The sequence below is a fragment of the Lepus europaeus genome, chromosome 2 (genome assembly GCF_033115175.1).
Source record: "Lepus europaeus isolate LE1 chromosome 2, mLepTim1.pri, whole genome shotgun sequence".
In the NCBI taxonomy this organism is placed as follows: Eukaryota; Metazoa; Chordata; class Mammalia; order Lagomorpha; family Leporidae; genus Lepus; species Lepus europaeus.
In genome coordinates this window covers 67,329,250-67,346,540 of record NC_084828.1, presented here as the reverse complement: position 1 = coordinate 67,346,540, position 17,291 = coordinate 67,329,250, and positions in this window count along the sequence as shown.

Below are 17,291 nucleotides of genomic sequence, written 5' to 3'. Positions count from 1 at the left end.
TTTCTTCAATTTTCTTCCCTTAACACACGATGTACACAGCTTGTCATTGCTGGAACTATCTAGAAAAAGCAAGTGTAGCTGTCTAATCATGCCTGATGTGGATTAAAGGGGAAGACAAGCAGAAGCAGGTTGCTGAGGTCTCTGTTTTCTCTTCTGTGACATTTGCTGGAACGGCCTCCCCACCCCACACACCAAGTATAGACTTAAGGGGGTGAGTAATGGTTCCCATGCCTGCTTTTGAGTGTCCTGGGAACAGTGTCTCAGGAATTCAAGTGTAAACCATTTACCCAACATTGAGTTTTGAAACTTGAAAGTTCTCATCATTGGTCATTCTTTTCCAAAATCTTGAACTGGAGGGCACCTCCAGAGTATGGGTACTCCTAAGCAGGAGCGAGTCATCCATGAGCTGAAAATCTTCACAGAGCTTTCAGAGCCCCTGCCTCTACCTGCTCAAAGGCACAGCACCTGTGTGTCTAATCAATAGGTTTACATATGTAAATCTCTCTAGGAGAATAGGAGAACCTTATAGCTTCCTCTCTGCTTTTATCCCATCAGTAGTGACAACCTCGCTATAGTACCATTGTCAACATCAAGAAAAGGCTTATCGTGTTTTGACTCTTTGATATTTTACTTTCTATTTGGGTTTTCTTATCCTTTCTTATTCCAAAATCATCTTTCAGCTAAATGTTCTTTTTAGAATAAAAGTCAGCAGCAGCAGAAGCACTGCTTAGGTGAATGTGTAGATCCAATGAAACGGATAGTTCAGGCTTCTGGACACATTTTGGAACACTCCCCTACACACGCACGCACACACACACACACCTTATGTTTCCTATTAAAATTATCCCTGCAGGTGTCTTCATTTTTTAAAAAGCTATTTATTTATTTGAAAGGCAGAATTACAGAAAGGCAGAGAAAGAGAGAGCTTTACATCCACTTGTTCACTTCCCAAATTGCTGCAATGTCCAGGGCTAGGCCAGGCTGAAGCCAGGAGTCAGGAGATACATTCAGGTTTTCCGTGTGTGTGGCAGGGGTCCAAGCATTTGGGCCATCTTCTGCTGCTTTCCTATGTGCATTAGCAGGGAGCTGGTTGGGAAGTGGAGCAGGTGGGACAGGAACTGAAGCCCTTATGGGATGCTGGCATCGCAGCTTAACACACCATTCCAAAATGCTGGTCCCATGGGCTGATTTCCACTTTACTAAATAATTCAGTTAGGATCATCCATTAATTTAATGTATACCTATGTCTTTGCCTTAAGAAAGTTCTTATTTAAGTGTCTCAGAGGTAAGTACACATGGTAACCAAGGATTTCTGCATTTCATAGATCAGTGCTCAATTTGCATTGTTCACCAGTGCGTCAAACGTCAATCAAAGAATAGCTGGTATGTCTTGCCAAATCCTGAAGAAATTTGTCGCAATCTTTTTTCTGTTGTTGCTTGTTTAGTTTTTTAAATTTATTGAGAAAGAGGAAAAGAGAGAGAGAGAGAGAGAGAGAGAGAGAGAGAGAGAGAGAGAGAGCACTCTCCTTTCAACGGGTTGCCTCCTCAAATACCTATACCTATAGCAGCCAGGGCTGGGCCAGGCTAAAGACGGGAGTTTAGGGATCAACCCAGGTCTCCTGAGTGGTGGCAGGGACTCAAGTATTTGAAGCATCACCTGCTGCCTCCTAGGGTGTGCATTAGAAGGAAGCTGGAATTGGAAGCAGAGCCAGGACTTGAGCCCAGGCACTGCAGTATGGGATGCAAGCATCCCAACTAGTGGTTTAGCAAGTCAAACACCTATCTCTGTCTCATGGTTTTCAAAGTAAGATTGGAGAAAAAAAAACTAATTGGACAGAGGAAAGATCAGCCCATTTCTATATGAAATCAGCATCAACGACCCCTTAGCACTGTTAGCACAAAAAGCCACTTTGTAAATACTGTGTTGTTTTGGGGAAAGTTGTTCAAAATTTCACCTATGGTGATTTTTGCCCTTGTTGAGATGAGAATATGGTTTAAAGTTGTAACCCATGGGGCAATCTTTGAAAGGAAACCCCTGACTTAAAAGTCAGTAAAATAATATGTATTTGAGAACAGACACTAAATATGAAGAACTGGATAAAATTACATAGCAGCTTTTTCTCCTACTATCTGCTTAAAATATTTTCATATATGAAGTGTGAGAATGGTTTCTTTCACGCCTATGAAGAAATCTTAATAGTTGCATTATTTTTTTGGTCTCTCTTACATAATAATCATATGTCTACTCTCAATCTCCAAACATAGTCTGTATAAAAATATCTAATTCCACATTATCAAAATTGCAGAAGTGACTTCAAGTTAAGTTTCTCCCCTGCTGTAAACAGGAGCTGGAGGAAGCAGAGGAAGTCTGTTGTTTCTTTTCACTTTTTTGTCTTGTGCCTTTATCTCTCTTCTACTAACTGGCTTTCATTACTCCCAGGGTGTATCTAGGGAAGAAAAGACAGATAAAAGAACATGCTGGCTGATTGGTAGTAGAAAAAGATGCCTTCCTGATTTCTGAGTCTGACAGGGGGTACATTGTCCAATGAGGATGCCGTGAGTTCTCCAGGTCACTGTATCATCTCTTTTGGGGTCTCTCACTGTAGCTCCTATAAAGTAGGTTCATTATTCCTGATCACATTACTTCTCTTGAAGTTTTCCCTTCAGCTCTCCCCTGAATAGGGTCTCACAGAAGTGTTTCTTTTGATGTGGAACATTGTGGACCACAGGAAATAATGAACTGCTTTTTGTCCTCACAAGTTCCGGGAGCGTGGGCTGGATTGTTCCTGAAGCAGCTACCTGCACTTTAGCTCATCTGCACAGGTCTGGATTGTTCATTTTTCTTGTGTTCAATTTCTCAGGTGGAAGGTAGTCTCATGAGTTCATACATCAGCCAACCACAGGAGATTTAGTTAATCCTTCTAGTCATCCCCCTTGAAACCTCTTTCCATTGGCTAAAGAAAGAGAAGCATCTTTCTCTGCTTTCCTCCTTGACAGGACAAGGGCCACCAGTAATACTTTACTTTTCAAACACCTCCCAAAGTCTTATCTACTGATCTTCAGCAAGCTGACATTTTACACAATCCATATGGAAAAGGGCATTAAAAATTGTAAAACTATGCTTTTGAAATTTTGCATCTTAGTCCAAAAGCTCACTTTGGAATGTTAAAATCATGGTATTTTGGTATATCAATGGAAACTTCCCATTTAGCATACTAATTGGTGAACAAAACCAAATGATGCTCTTTTGATCATTTATTTGTTTTGTTTAAATTTTAAGGTGAACAAATTCCATATATTTCATATATACAGATTTAGAAACATGGTGCTATTTCCTACCCTATCATTCTCCTTCTGCCAAAGCTCCTACCCTTCCTCTTCCTTCCTCTCCCATTACTTCTCTTAATTTTTACAATCATCTATTTTCAGTTTACTTTATAGTCATAAGATTAACCCTAAAGTAAGTAAAGAGTTCAACAAATAGCAAGAAGAAAAACACTGTTCCTCAACTGTAGAGACAAGGGCTGTAAACAATTATTGAATCTCAAAATGTCAATTTCACACTTATATATTACGCTTTTTCATTCTCTATTAGTTGCCACAGATGGAGAAAATGTGGGGTATTTGTCTTTTTGGGACTGGCTTATTTCACTAAGTATGATTTCCAGTTGCATTCATTTTGTTACAGAAGACAGGATTTCATTCTTTTTATGGCTGAGTAGCATTCTATGTATGTCTGCATAAATACTTATCAAAATTTATTTATCCAGTCATCAGTTGTTGGATATCTGGGTTGATTACATATCTTAGCTATTGTGAATTGAGCCACAGTAGACATGGGGGTACAGATAATTCTTTCATATGTTGATTTCATTTTCTTTGGGTAAATTCCAAGGAGTGGGATGGCTGAGTCATATGATAGATCTGTTTTCAGATCTGTCTTCCACAAAGGTTGTACTAGTTCACATTCCCACTACCATTAGATTAATTTACCCTTTCCTCCATATCCTCACCAGCATTTATTTTTTGTTGATTTCAGTATGATAGCCATTCTAACTAGGGTGAAGTGATTTTCATTTTCATTTCCCTGATGGCTAGTGATACTGTACATTTTTTCATGTGTCTGTTGGCCATTTAAATTTCCTCTTGAAAAATGCCTGTTCAAGTCCTTTGACCATTTCTTAACTGGATTGTTTGTTTTGTTGTTGTTGAATGTCTTGAGCTCTTTATGATTCTGGATATCAATCCTATACCAGTTGCACAGTTGGCAAATACTTTTCCCATTCTGTTGGTGGCCTCTTCACTTTGCTGAATTTTTCCTTTGCAGTGCAAAAAAATTCTCAGTTTGATGCAATTCCATTTGTAGATATTTGCTTTGGTTGCCTGTTCCTCTTGAGTCTTTTCCAAGGAGTCTTTGCTTATTTGAAGTCTTCTGTCTTTCAGAGATTCCCCAATGTTCTCCTTTATTAGTTTGATGGTATTAGGATATAGATTTAGATTGTTGTTCCATTTTGAGTTGATTTTGTATAAGGTATAAAGTAGAGGTCTTATTTAATCCTTCTGCATGTGGAGATCTGATTTTCCCAGTACCATTTGTTAAATAAGATAAAATAAATACTTTCTCCAGGTACTGTTTTAGCTCCTTTGCCAAAGATAAGTTGATTGTATATGTGTGGATTGATTTCTGGAGTTTCTATTCTGTTCCATTGATCTACATGTCTATTTTTGTGCCAATAACAGGCTTTTCTGATTGTAATTGCCCTGTAGTATGTCTTGAGATTTGATATTGTGATGCCACCAGCTTTGTTTTGTTGCTATTGTTGTTTAATTGCTTTTGTTCTTAGGGTCTTTTGACTTTCAATATGAATTTTAGCATAGTTCTTTTCTAAATCTGAGAAGACTGCCATTGGTGTTTTCATTGGGATTGCAGTGAATCTGTAAATTGCTTTCAGTAGTACAGACATTTTGATGATAATAATTCTTCCAATCCTTGAACACAGAAGATTTTTCCAATTTTCTGTGTCTCTTTATTTCGTTCCTTGACATTTTGTAATTTTCATCATGGAGAATTTTCACCTCCTTGGTTAAATTTATCACAAAGTATTTATTTTTTGTAACTATTGTGAATAGGATTTATCTTAGAAGTTCTTTTTCAGCCATGCCATTGTCTGTGTATACAAAGGCTATTGATTTTAGTGTTTTAATTTTATATCTTGTGAGTTTATCAAATTCTCTTGTGAGTTACAATATTCTTAGTGTAGTCATTTTGTGGTGGGAATGCTTTCAAGTTTTCCCCCTTTCAATAACATGCTACCTGTGGGTTTGTTATATATTGCCTTGATTGTGTTGAGGAATTTTGCTTCTATACCCAATTTGATTAAGGTTTTCATCATGGAAGGATGTTGTATTTTATCAAATGTCTTTTCTGAATTTATTAAGATAACCATATGGTTTTTATTCTTTGCAAATTTACAAATTCCCGAAAATATGCCAGTATCAATTCATGTTCATTAGCCCCCTGCTTATGTGGCTGCTCACACTGCCACATTCCTTTGGGGCTGGTGTGCCCATCCCCAGCCTATTTTGGTGTGAGCAGAAACTGTGGCCATGCCTCTAATTTCAGGGGAGTGTGCCCCCGCAAAGGCACTTACGCAGCATCTCTACATTGTTGGTTTTCTGTCTAATTGATCTGTCCATTGATAAAAGCAACGTGTTGAAGGTCCCCATTACTTTGTGGTAAATAGCCTGGTACCCTAGTATTGGGTGCATATACATTTATTATAGTCACATCTCCCTATTGAATTGATTCCTTAATCATTACATAGTGCCCTTCTTTGTCTCTTTTAACTGTTTTTGTATTAAAATCTATTTTGCTGGTATTAGGATGACTACATTTGTTTATTTTTGGTTTCTGTTAGCATGGAATATCTTTTTCCAACCTTTCACTTTCAGTCTGCATGTATCTTTGTTGTTGAGGTTGTTTCTTATTGGCAGCAAATAAATGGGTCTTTTTTTTTTTGGCTGGTGCTATGGCTCACTAGGCTAATCCTTTACCTGCGGCGCTGGCACTCCAGGTTCTAGTCCTGGTTGGGGCGCCAGTTCTGTCCCAGTTGCTCCTCTTCCAGTCCAGCTCTCTGCTCTGGCCTGAGAAGGCAGTGGAGGATGGCCCAGGACTTGGGCCCTGCACCCGCATGGGAGACCAGGAGGAAGCATCTGGCTCTTGGTTTTGGATCGGGGCAGCACACTGGCCATAGCAGCCATTTGAGGGGTGAACCAATGGAAGGAAGACCTTTCTCTCTGTCTCTCTCTCTCTCACTGTCTAACTCTGCCTGTCAAAAAAAATGGGTCTTTTTTTTTTTTAATTCATTTGGCTGGTCTGTATCTCTTTATTGGAGAATTTAGACCATTTATTTTCAAGGTTACTATTGAAAAACAACATTTTCCCCTAAATATTCCTATTATTTTCTTGGATTACTTTTGTAGTTTTCTTTGCAGTTTTTTTTTTTTTACTTTTTCATTCTTTCATAATGATGTCTATCTTTCTGTGTTTCTGTGTGTAGCACATCCTTAGGCATCAGTTGTACTGCTGGACAAGTGGTGACAAATTCTTCCAATTTCTCTTCATTATGGAAGGTCTTTATTTCACCTTCATTTTTGAATGAGAACTTTGCAGGGTACAATATTCTGTGTTAATGGATTTTTTTTTTCTTTTATGACTTGACTATGTCTCTCCATTCTTTCCTAGCCTGTGGGATTTCTGATGAGAAGTCAGTTGTGAGTCTAATTGGAGATCCTCTGAAAGTAATCTGGCATTTCTCTTGTGTACGTTTTAGAATCTTTTCTTTATGTTTAACTGTTGAAGATTTTCTATAATGTGTCCTGGTGAAGATCTTTTCTGGTCACATCTATTAGGAGTTCTATGTGCCTCATGTAATTGGATGTCCCTTACATTCTATAAATTAGGGAAATTTTCTATAATTATTTCACTGAATAGGCATTCTAATCCAATCTTCTTTCCACATCTTCAGGAAATCCTAAGATTTATTTGTTGGGTTATTTGATAGTACCCCTTAAACTCCCAACACTGTTTTTAATTTTTCTAATTTCTTCTTCTTTTCTTTCATCTGACAGAGATATTTCCAAAAATTTGTCTTCTAGCTTGGGGATTTTTTTCTTCTGCCTCACCAAGGCTGTGTTTTCTTATTCCTTTCCATTGTATTTTTTGACATATTGAATTCCTCATTTCCAATATTTCAATTTGTTTCTCTTCAAAATCTCAATCTTGTAGGAAAATTTTTCTCCATGCAATGTATGCATTTCTCTAAATCATGAATTTGCTTCACATTGCCTCTTTTGAATTCCTTTTCAGGCACTTCTTCAGTCTCTTCATATTCTAATATTGAAATGTTATTTTCCTATGGGGAGATCATTTTCTTTTCCTTTTTCTTATTTGTTGATTTTCTGCATTTATTTTAAAGCATTTGTGGAAACACTTGGTTTTCTCCACTGATGGGTTTTACCTTTGAACTATGTCTCTGTGGCTTAGTGGAGTTTCTGATCTTTAGTTAATACCCAGAGGCATGCACTAAGTGTGGACAAGGAGCCCCAGTCAGTGTTCCATGGCAGGGCCAGTATCCAGGGTGACACCCAAGTATAGATGGTAAATCTCTATTTTCATCAAGGGAGCAGGTACGATCACCTCTGATGCCATAATCACAACTCACCTCTTCTTTTCCAAGGCCGTCAATGCCCAGAGTTATACCACAGCAAGTGCAACACTAGCATATGCTGCTGCATGAATCCCATAAAGTATCTGTGCAGCTTTCAGCATGAGCACAGAACCCTCTATAATGACCCAACCCAAGTAGTCTGAGCTTTTGACACCGAACAAAATGATTTCCCAGAAAGCCAGCTACATTCACATCCTACCGTGCAGTCACTGGATTTCCACAGTCATGGCATGCAATTCTCCCACAGTCACAAGGTGCAGAGCATCAACTCCATCCTGCTAACCTGCTCCATCCATGGAGAGAACAGAGACAATCCCAGAACCCGTTGCCTGTGACTGCTCCAGCTTAGCAGTTTGATCCCGGAGCGTGTGATATGTTGAGAGGATGGGGGCACTTCACAGTCCTACATGGATGCCCAGCCCCCTGTCAAACCTTACAGCAGAATCAAAGTCAGTGGGGAATGTGAATTTTTTCCCTCTGCTAAAATCTCCTAGTCACACGTGTGCTCAAGAGCCACTGCAGCCTTACTTGTATCAAATGGTGCCTTCTCCCAGCCAGTTGCCAGGTGGTCCTTATGGGGAAATTAGGAAAAACAAACATGCCTTCCTTTTGCTGAGCTAGGCAGATACCCTGCTCCCCATTAGGGTTCCAGGCCTGACTCAAAGACAATACGGACCACAAGGCTCTCCCTCTGGCAATATCACCAGTGGCTTGGGATGCTGCCATGCTCTCTCTACTCCACTCCAAAGCGGCCACGTCCTTCAGTTCCTGGCTGCAGGGATTGTGTGTGGTGTCCGCCCTCATTGCTGCACATCAGCATCTTCCATGCTGCTCCATGGCATCCCTTTTCTTTCTGTAGAATTTCCAATACAATTTCGCTCCAACTGTCCCTTGGGAATGCACTTTCTCCACTTTTCTGCTCTTTTCCCGTCATCTAAAGCAGTTTGTCTTTTCCATATTCAGCCATCTTGGAATCCCCCCAAAATTACTCTTCATCTCACTTTTCAAACACAAATAAAACCAGTCAGCATTTAAGTATAAATATTAAATGAATAATATCAGCTATAGTAATAATTGTAAAAACAAAAAGTAAAATAAAAATCTCATCATTCAGAAGCAATATTTTAAGCTATAATCAGTAATAACTAAATGCATGTAAGTTTGAATTAAGGGTCCAAGAGTAGACTTTGATTAAATGTTTTGTGAAAAGAGGTCAAAGCCCATAATACTGAGTAATGAGAATAAATTTTACACATTTTTACATTTTTTAACCTAAAGTCAGCTCTTAGTCTCTACATAGAAAAAGTCAGCAAACGTTGCTAACTCTACTTGAGAAATCTTTCCTGGACCCTGCCCCACACTTCCATCCCCACAATCACTGTTTAAATTTGTGCCTTTACCACACTTCACCTCAATTGCTATAATCATCTCCACGCTCTTCCTTAATCTCTATGTGCACTGACACCAGAATGGACTCCCTTAAAGCATACAGATTCTTGTATTATTTCCCTGATTTAAGTCAAGTCTTGTGCTGGTTTTCAGATGGCTAAAGGGCAGGTCCACATGCTTTTCAGAGAAGCTCAAGGCCTTCAAAATGCATCTCATCATTTCCAATCTTACAGCCTGACTCGCTCCCTCATTCCTCCTCCCACCTATCACATCCTGCATATCATGCTTCAGCCACATTGCTCTCCAGACACAGTGTGCTTTTACCAATGGTTTACTTTCATATGCCCTTCCCTTGTCTGAAGTGCCCTAGCCTTGCCCTTTGTTCATCTTTCAAGTCAGGTCCTACTCTGTGCTCTCCCCTCTCCAGCATACCTAGGTAGAATCCACTATTCCCTCATCTGGCAATTTACAATTCAGGTCTTTTAAAGTTTCATTCTGATCTCTATCACATTGTATTTTTTAAATCATCCTATATTTCCATCTGTCTGTCTAATTAGATTAAGAACTGCCTGGAGGCAGGAACTCTGTCTCCCTAAAACCAAGAGACATGTAGAATGTGCTCAACAAATTACCATTATGATTTAGACATTTTAGATATCGTCTCAAAACTAATACTTTTCAACTCTCTCACAACATAAGAAAGAACAAATTCATCTATCTCTTCATAGCCAAAATAAATACAAACAAACAAGCAAAGCCAAGGATGAGGGAAGTTGTAGCTTCAAGTCAGAAATGAAGGTATGTTTGACTTGGGCATCTGGAAATGCAGTCCCACCCTCAAGTTTACTTCAGAATAGCAATCCAACTTGACTCCAATAAGTACATTACAGGAAATCCACAGATCTTCAAGTATAAGCTGAAGTCTGTAGATTTTAAAATAGATTTCTCCTCCCACTGTGCTAATTGTGTCCAATGATAACACACATAGTATCTATATCTATATATCTATATCTATATCATCTATATCTATATCTATATCAATCTATCTATCTAGATAGATAGATAGATATAATACAAGCTTAGATAAGCATTTTGGGGCTTCATAGAAGAGTGATCCAACTCAAGTAAACATCATTTTTAAAGCATGCATTAAATGACAGTTTTAAATTAGAATAAAAAGACAGAAAACAGCATGTGAAACACTTCATTACCTTTTACATTTCTATGAAGCCTAGGGTAGAGGCAAGTATTAAAATAACAAGATTGAAAAGTGGCTGGTGAAAAGGTCTTTAGCACTTCTCCTCTGACATTTTTAAAGGGGCTTATTAATGCAAAAACCCTGCAGCTTTCATCTCGCACACACAGAAACTGAATCTCTAGGGTGTAGACAGACAGTAAGGAAAGTCGGCCCTTTTGTTATGTTTAATAAAAGAAGGTGAAAGGAAACGGCAGCTTCTACTCCTTCAGTGTCCCTTCTTCCACCTCCTTCTATCATTGCCTTCCCAAAAATCAAACTCTTAGTCCAAACTCTGCAGGCTGCTGTGTACCAGCCTGGAGCCATTACAGCCACTACTAGGCATGGTTTCTCTCTCTCTCTAACAAATAATAGAATTACACCATTATAACATCTCTGCTCCAATGGAGATGGAAGTGGGGAAGCCAACTTGACTCCCTTGCATTTTATCCAGTGGCCAATCATTTCCCCTCCTTGCTTTCCATTATTATTTCTGTTGGACCCATTTTCTAGAATCTTGTTACTGGCTGTTTATGCCTTGTCTCAACATACTGGCAAACTAGGGGTGTGTCATGTTGTTTATGGGGCACACTTGAGGGCATGCCTCATCATGTTCCCTGTGGCATTTAATCTCCAGGCAACCAGAGGATCAGAATTATGAAAAGTCCTTTCTTCTTATTAAGTGCTTCTTAAACACTCTCAGATGAGAGTGCTCCTTAGTTTATTCTGAATAATACTGAAATTACCCTCCTCCAGTCTCTCCTCCCATCTCATTGTAACCCTACACTCTGTGAGCATTTGGACCCCTCAAAATAGTGACACAGAACAGTAGTTGGAGTGTCCTCTTGAGAGGTTCCAAGCCTTTCCCATCACCACTCACACCAAGCCAGAGTAAGCCTCCCCACATGAATTTGGTGAAGGAAAGAGAATGGTAGAGGTGATCCCCATATTTTCAAGTTCTTATTTCCTAGGGAAGAGGAACATTTCACAAGAATTAAAATTCCAGTGGATAATTGAAAAGGTCAAAACAAGAACATAATGATCCACACTCATACAACAGGACCTCATTTTTCATGCCTGTGCTTCAAGCACTCTCAAGTCTTTTTTGCACAGTAAATCAAACCTTACCATGGCTAAACTCTGATTTTCCTCTTGAGTCCCTGACTGCATTCACAAACCCACAGAACCATACAGGTTAATGATAATCTGGAAATCACCTTATTAAAAAGTTCCTGATAGACCTTCCCACCATTTTACAAAAGAAGAAACTGAGGCACAAGTAACAAAAGGTTTGTCAAGGCAGGCAACATGCCTTCAAGAAGTCTATGTGCCATATTAGAAGGCTTGCGTCAGTTCCTGGGTTTGATTTCTGGCTCCACTCCTGACTCCAGCTTCCTGCCAATGCAGCCTGAGAGGCAGTGGTGATGACTCAAGTCACAGCTTCTGCTGCCCACGTGGGAGATCTGGTTTGAGTGCCTTGCTCCCAGCTTCAGTCCTCAGTGCAGGCTGTTTGGACATTTGGGGAATAAACCAATAGATGGGAACTCTCTCTCTCTCTCCCTCCTCACCCCCAAACAAACCAAAAAAACATTAATTTTTGTTTTACAAAGAGAACTCTTCAAGTTAGAAGTTTTTAGTAGCATTTAGGGCCTCTGACAACTAATCACGGCTCTTCTTGCCATTTCATGACAACTGTTATTCAAAGGATCACCCATGTGTTCTTCCAAAAAGGCAGAAATAGGATCTTACATTAAATCAAAAATAAATAATTGACACTCCAAATGTCACAAGATTCCTAGATAAGAAAGGCCTGAGACAGGCAATCTTATTTTTCCCCTTTTCCTGATGATGAACAGATGCTGTTATGCCACAAGACTTCACAGGATGCTGTACTTCTAAGGTCACAGCACAGATATCCTTTGGTGTGGTATTGTATCAACAGTGTTCCAATATGCAGCCCTGAAACTCATAGGCTCACCAGAAAGCAGAGCAATGAGAGAGGCTGGTGAAATCACAGGGCATCAAGTCTGAAGTATCTTCACTCAGAATCATCAGAGATAGGCAATAACTGCACATAAAACAGGTGATGCTTCGCAAGCACAATGAAACTGGTTCAAACACTTTAGTTCCCTGTTTCACCCCCCAAAATAATCATTCTGTGAAGAAATATAATTTATCCTAATGTGCAGTCATTTCATGAAATATTTTCAAACTTCTCTTTGGAAATTGCTATCAAAGTTTGTGCAAAGTATGAATGTACTTGGTGTTCTTAGGTGCTTTTTCTTTAAAGTTGGTTTGCATATTAGAAATATACAAAAGTCAATCTTAACTAATTGGAAAGACATGGTAGATAAAATTGTGTATTTTAAACAATTGGCATACAGAAAATTACAACAATTTTCTGAGTTAACTTGAAGCTGTTTCAAAATATCATTTCAAAAATAAGATAAGGAATAGCAATGTTGTTGGATAAGACTACAAGCTTATTCTTCAAATTCAAAAAGATCTATTCTTTTTTAAAAAATATTTATTAATTTGAGAGATAGAGTTGCAGAAAGAGACAAGGAGAAAGACAGAAAATGGTCTTCCATCTGCTGGTTCACTCCCTAAATGGCTGTAATGGCTGGGGCTGAGCTGATTCAAAGCCAGGAGTTTCTTCTGTGTCTCCCATGTGGGTGCAGGGACCCAAACACTTGGGCCATCTTCAACTGCTTTCCCAAGCCATCAGCAGGGAGCTGGATCAGAAATGGAGCAGCGGGGACTTGAAGCAGCACATAAAGGATGCCAGTGCCACAGACGGTTGCTTAACCCACACACCATGGGGCTGGCCCCAGATCTATTCATTTAAATAAATTTTAGGACTGTGGTTCAAAAACCAGTCCTAAGTGTGACATGTTCCCACAATTAAACATATGCTGTCATTTAAATAAATGTTTTTAAAGATTTTAATAGTTTAGAAAATGCTTTTATTATAATGTTAAATAAACAGAGTAAGTCACAAAAATATACATCAAGGATTTCCCAACTACATAAAAATGCATGGATAAAGGTCAGAAGATTTGCCAAAATATTTTCTTTTAAAGATTTATTCATTGATTTGAAAGGCAGGGTTACAGAGAGGCAGAGACAGAGAGAGTGAGAGAGAGAGAGAGGTCTTCCATCCTGTTTCACTCCTCAAATGGCCACAATGGCTAGTGCTGGGCCAATCCAAAGCCAGGAGTCAGTAGCCTTCTCCAGGTCTCCCACTTGAGTGGAGGGGCCCAAGGACTTGGGCCATCCTCTACTGTTTGCCCAGGCCATGGCAGAGAGCTAGATCAGAAGTGGAGCAGCTGGGATTCAAATTGGCACCCATTTGGGATGCCAGCACTGCAGGTGGCAGCTTTACCCACTACACCACAGCACCGGCCTCAGATGCCAAAATATTAAGAGAGTTTGGAGTGATGGAACGGCTGGTGGTTATATTTGTACTTTTCAGTATTTCCTGAATTTTTCTCATGAATGGATATAATCTTTATAATGGGAAAAGCATTGTTTTCTTTTAAAAGAAAATCAACTGTATGTAAGCATTTTCTCATAACCAGTGGAAGAGTTGCTTATATTGTCATCAAACTGTGATTCTTCCCTGTGTGGTACTTGTTCTGTAACATGAAGTGGTTGAGGGGTTACTGTCTCTCTGAAGGATTTCAAAAATATGTAGCATTGCAGATCCAAAGACTAAAAGCCTAGAAAAGTAGTAGGATAGTAAAATAGCATTATCTGATTGTATTAAAGGAATATTCTGCGGCCAGTGCTGCGGCTCACTAGGCTAATCCTCTGGCTGCAGCGCCAGCACTCTGGGTTCTAGTCCTGGCTGGGGCATCAGTTCTGTCCTGGTTGCTCCTCTTCCAATCCAGCTCTCTGCTGTGGCCTGGGAAGGCAGTGGAGGATGGCCCAAGTGCTTGGGCCCTGCACCCACATGGGAGACCAGGAGGAAACACCTGGCTCCTGGCTTCGGATAGGTGCAGCGCGCCGGTTGTAGTGGCCATTTGGGGGGTGAACCAACGGAAGGAAGACCTTTCTCTCTGTCTCTCTCTCTCTCATCGTCTAACTCTGCCTGTAAAAAAAAAAAAAAAAAAAAAAGGATATTCTGCTTATTTAAATGTCTCTTGTTGATTAAATCTTTTTTTTTTAATTTTATAGTTTTATATTTTATTTTTATTTTTATTTTTTTTAACTTTTATTTAATGAATATAAATTTCCAGTGTACAGCTTATGGATTACAATGGCTTCTCCCTCCCATAACTTCCCTCCCACCCGCAACCCTCCCCTCTCCCGCTCCCTCTCCCCTTCCATTCACATCAAGATTCATTTGCAATTCTCTTTATATACAGAAGATCAATTTAGTATAAAGATTTCAACAGTTTGCACTCACATAGAAACACAAAGTGAAACATACTGATGGAGTACTAGTTATAGCATTAAATCAAAATGGACAGCACATTAAGGACAGAGATCCCGCATGAGGAGCAAGTGCACAGTGACGCCTGTTGGTGACCCAACAAATTGACACTCTAGTTTATGGTGCCGGTAACCACCCTAGGCTGTCGTCATGAGTTGCCAAGGCTATGGAAGCCTTCCAAGTTCGCTGACTCTAATTATATTTAGACAAGGTCATAAAAGACAGAGTGAGGATAGTAACCAATGATCCTAAGAGTGGCATTTACCAGGTTTGAACAATTATACAGCATTAAGTGGGGAAGAGGACCATCAGTACACACAGGTTGGGAGTAGAGCCATTGGTGGTAGAGTAGAGGTTATGATTACAAAGGAATGAGGCCCAAGTGGACTAGACAGGGTCTAGAACAAAGGACAGAGTCATTATTAGAGGAGCTAAGAAAGGTGCTGTCTAAGCTACAGTTAAGTTTTCTGATTGAGAGGCAAATAGAACCTGATAGAAGGGGCCTGGTAATAATCTTGTGGACTTTAGGCCTTGTGAGTTAAGAGGCCCAGACCTACCTATCTCTTCACATGGGGTATATCCTAAGGGAGGTGTGAACCTCCTAGGGGAAGGCACTCTGTTGACTTTCATTACTTGGCTGGCCTGGGAGGAGAGCTGGCCAGGTAAAGGCAGGTGGCATCTCTAACAGGAAATTTACAGTTCTGCCTGCAATGTTGCTGACCCTGCTTGGCCGTCCCCTCAGCTGCAGTGGTCACTTTGGAAGTTGGGCTGAGTGAAGGGCTTTTCAGCTTAGAGCCAATAAGATCTGTGGCTCTGACCTGGGCATCCTTCGACTCCAGGGCAGGTCCATTTTCAGTGATCCAACTCTTGGCAGAGCTGCCAGGGATCTTCACAAGCTGACTTCTGCTGAAGCCCAGGCTTACCACATTGAAAGCCACTGCAGTGGACTGGCCTGTTGGGTCTCCTTGAGGGCAGATCACTGTACAGATCAGCATTAATAGGCCTGCCACCCATTGCTTCTGATGCCTAGCTTTCTTTTCCTCCTGGTTTGTGTTAAAGCAGACAAGAGGATGCAAGTCAAGGGAGTGCCCGTGTCCCATCTCTAATCTTTGGTGGCCTGAACTACAAGTCTATAGTCTCAGGCATGTTCTGTAGTAGTTTTTCTAAGGTAGACAATGCCCACGAGGAAAATTATATTCTCACGTTAAAACTTTCTTTCCCTTTGGTCTGAAAGGGAGGTTTTTTCTACTTACTGTATACTTCGCTGATGGTGAAGTGAATCTAGCTATGAGATTATTATTTAAGTTCTTATTTTGGCTATGCTACTCCAGAAAAATGTTAACCATCTCTTTTATAAGGTCTAAAGATTAAATTGTGCGTCCTACAGATTCCTTCATAATAGAATTAGTTTCCTACCTTGAAGAGAATAGAGAAGTGAAAGAACAAGTTGGGCTTAGAATAGAGAAATGAGGGAGCAAGTCCTAGATCGCTTGCTGACAATAGCAATATCACATGAGTACTTAGCAAACGATTTCAACCATTAGATAACAACTTAAGAAAACATTTACCAGAAGGTCCAATGCCTTCTATAAATTTTAAGAATCATGTATTTGAAAACACCTCTTAAATATCTAACATGGTGTAGTTTGTTTAAACAGTAAACTTAAGAACAACCACATAAAATGTTTTTAGTTTCTTTCTACCAACACGTTTAAAACATATGATACATAGATTCAGGTCACACAAATTAAAATGTATCTTTGATTGATTTTAGCAGCTTAAATTTATGGACAATCTTATCTATAAGCCATTTAAAATAAAACTCTTAATAAAATTTCCCCATGTGGACATACAATATGTACACACATATAACATAGCATAATAGACCAATATAGCAATTTTAATAATAGCTTTTAAAATCTTCAACTCTTTTTGTAGATTGCCAATTGATTTGAATTGCTTTTTGTTTTTAGTAACCTCAGTTAACCATACTTTCTCTCAGTTGGTACTGTCAATACATTATTGGCTTCATCTGTTTACAGAGCCATCCCAAAGTACTGACTACAATAGAAGTGGCTGGGAAAAGTCCATAGGAACCTATAGGAGGACAGCTAAACACAGAACCAATAACACTTTAGTTTTATGAGCAGCACATCATATATAACTGTGGATGACAAAAGACTTTAAGTCGCCATGTTTAAAATTATAAACTCATCAACCAACAAGAGGCACTTGCTTACTTCACAGTATTTTTGAAAGCACCTGTAGGATTTTACAAGTATTTAACCCTTTAGGCCTCTGGGGCTTTCTCATTAAGATAACTATCATGTCTAGTAACACAAAATCATTAGACTTTTTAATTCTCAAACATTTGTATTAATAGCATTTTCCATTATAGAAACTTAAAATTTGGTACCACATCACATCTTGACAGTCCTTCTAATATAATCCAAATAGCCTGATTAGTTGGTGTCTCTATAAGATGAGAGACATAGGTTCT